Source organism: Octopus sinensis, linkage group LG21 (genome assembly GCF_006345805.1).
Source record: "Octopus sinensis linkage group LG21, ASM634580v1, whole genome shotgun sequence".
In the NCBI taxonomy this organism is placed as follows: domain Eukaryota; kingdom Metazoa; phylum Mollusca; class Cephalopoda; order Octopoda; family Octopodidae; genus Octopus; species Octopus sinensis.
Window position 1 is genome coordinate 22232588 of NC_043017.1, and position 2500 is coordinate 22235087.

The 2500-nt window shown below is 37.0% G+C and overlaps 1 long non-coding RNA gene across 1 annotated transcript in view; it reads right to left on the minus strand.

The window, feature by feature from the left end:
• LOC118767425 overlaps positions 1-1186 on the minus strand; it is a 15924-nt gene extending 14738 nt beyond the window's left edge. The window contains exon 1 of the long non-coding RNA XR_005003344.1: positions 1174-1186. This is a non-coding gene — a long non-coding RNA (uncharacterized LOC118767425). The remainder of the gene's footprint in view (positions 1-1173) is intronic.
• Positions 1187-2500: the final 1314 nt, after the last annotated feature.

Sequence of the window (2500 nt, forward strand, 5' to 3'; positions counted from 1 at the left end):
ATGTGTGTGTTTGTGTTTGTCCCCCTAGCATTGCATGACAATCGATCCAGTTCGGCAAAAGAGACCGATAGAATAAGTACTGGGCTTACAAAGAATAAGTCCCGGGGTCGATTTGCTCGACTAAAAAGACGGTGCTCCAGCATGGCCGCAGTCAAATGACTGAAACAAGTAAAGAGTAAGGAGCAGATTTTCTCTCCTTTTTTCCTATCACCAACCCTTATCCATTTCCAAATAAGATAATATTTCTTCTTGGTAGGAAATGTTTTCACAGAACATTGGAAATAAATTACACCACCTGCATGACAGTGGTGCTTGTTTACAACTGTTACACAGTGTCAAGACAATGAGATGCAAACACCCACACATACAAAAACACATGTATGCATATATATAATCCTTATTATTATTATTATTATTATTATTATTATTATTATTATTATTATTATTATATTATATATATGTGTGTGTATATGTATGTATATTCTCTAATAAATAAACTAACACCAAAATTTTTAAAAAATAACAAAACAGAAAAGAACACATTTGTGTTGCAAACTGAGTTGTGTCATGGAGCAGCTTTCACTGGATGACATATTGAGGAAATAAGGAGATAAATCTGAACCTTGTTAAATTAAATCAGATGCTTAAACTCCATTGTAGTTTACTAGTAGCAGTAGCTGGTCTGTGACAGATTTATTCATACCTAATATAAAATCAATCATATGTATTTATATGCATTATATATTTGAAAGAAATCTCTCTTTCTCTCCTTTTGTCTTGGAGGCCTTGGGAAGGGTCCTTAGGTGTTGCATTTCTTCCTGGCTAACGATTTTTTTTTATCACAAAGAAGTAAAGATATCTTTTGCAGAAAGAAATTCTTGAGAGGGCAGAACAACAGAAGTTCTTCAGAAAAGTATTCTCACCTTCTCACTTGATGAAAATTTTTCAGACTCAAACTCTTACATTCTAAGGGCCTTACTTATTACGACGGTGTTAAGAAAGCTTTGGTCATCATTATCATATCTAGCATCTTTTAAATATCACCATTACCATCATCACTGCTACTACCATTGCCATTTACTATTATCATCACAAAAGATACTGACACAGCCTCCACCATCTACCATGACTACCAACTGTAAAAAAACACCAACACCATTTTTTGTTAGGCACCACAACCAAAAGCTTCTTTCATACTCCATTTCAGACACCTCCTTAACTTGATAAACAGAGAATGATAGTTAAATAGTTACTGCATTTGATGGCATAAAAGACTCGCAGGAATATTAGTCACTTAGTCTACGTCATTCCCTCAGAAGCTTGGGCCACTTGCAGTTTCTGTAAGAATTTGGTTTTCCAAGAAACCTCAAGTCAAACTCTTTAGGCTCAAGGAGAAGTAGATCATGCTTCGTCTGGGCCCTTCAGTTAGTCTCATCTGCTTTACTCCTGGGATATAGAACCCTGAAGCCCCTAAAACCATGACAAGGGAATGATCATACATTGCTGAATCATAAACCAATGAGGGGACAGGCATATTAGATGCACCCCACTTTCAGTAGCACATCATCTTCATCATCATTTAGCGTCTGCTTTCTATGCTAGCATGGGTTGGATGGTTCAACTGGGGTCTGGGAAGCCAGAAGGCTGCACCCGGCCCAGTCTGATCTGGCAGTGTTTCTACGGCTGGATGCCCTTCCTAACGCCAACCACTCCATGAGTGTAGTGGGTGCTCTTTATGTGCCACCGGCACAGTTGCCAGACAGGGCTGGCAAACGGCCATGGTCGGATGGTGCTTTTTACATGCCACCAGCACGGGGACCAGACGAGGCTGGCAACGGACGTGATCGGATGGTGCTTTTTACGTGCCATTCAGGAAAAATGTTTTTGGTGCATTAAAGTATGTTATATAGGCCCAACTTTGCATACAGGACTTGGAATGGTTTTTCTGAGACATTTTTAAGAGAAAAAAAAAGTACTTCTTATGGGATATTAAATATGGTACATAATTAAAAACAATGATATTAATATGAAGTTGAATGCAAAATGATAACAGAAAATGAGAAGTACACAAGTGAAGAAAAAAGTAGCTTTTAATGGGTTGTTTACAGCAAATAAATATTAATGTTTGTTGTACTGAATCTTACTAAGGACAAATGAGTATCAAGGCTAAATAGTCTTCATTCGACAAACTACCATTCAGAAGGAAAAACACTCGAGTCAGTGAAAACTAGTGCTGATCTCTGTCAACAAAAATCTATTGAATAACATTCACAAAACTGAATGAGTTTGTGAACTGTGAATAGATAGAAATTTCTAATGGTTCAGGTAGGATCTTTCACCAGAGAAGAAATGGAGAGTGTTTTTATGAAGATTATAAATAGAGCTAAAGAGTTGATAATGTAAATAAGTGACTGGCTGTGCTGTAAACTGAATGAATATAATTCCATAGCAAAAAAAAAGATGATAATGATTTCAAAATCTGGCACAGGGCCAGCTGCTT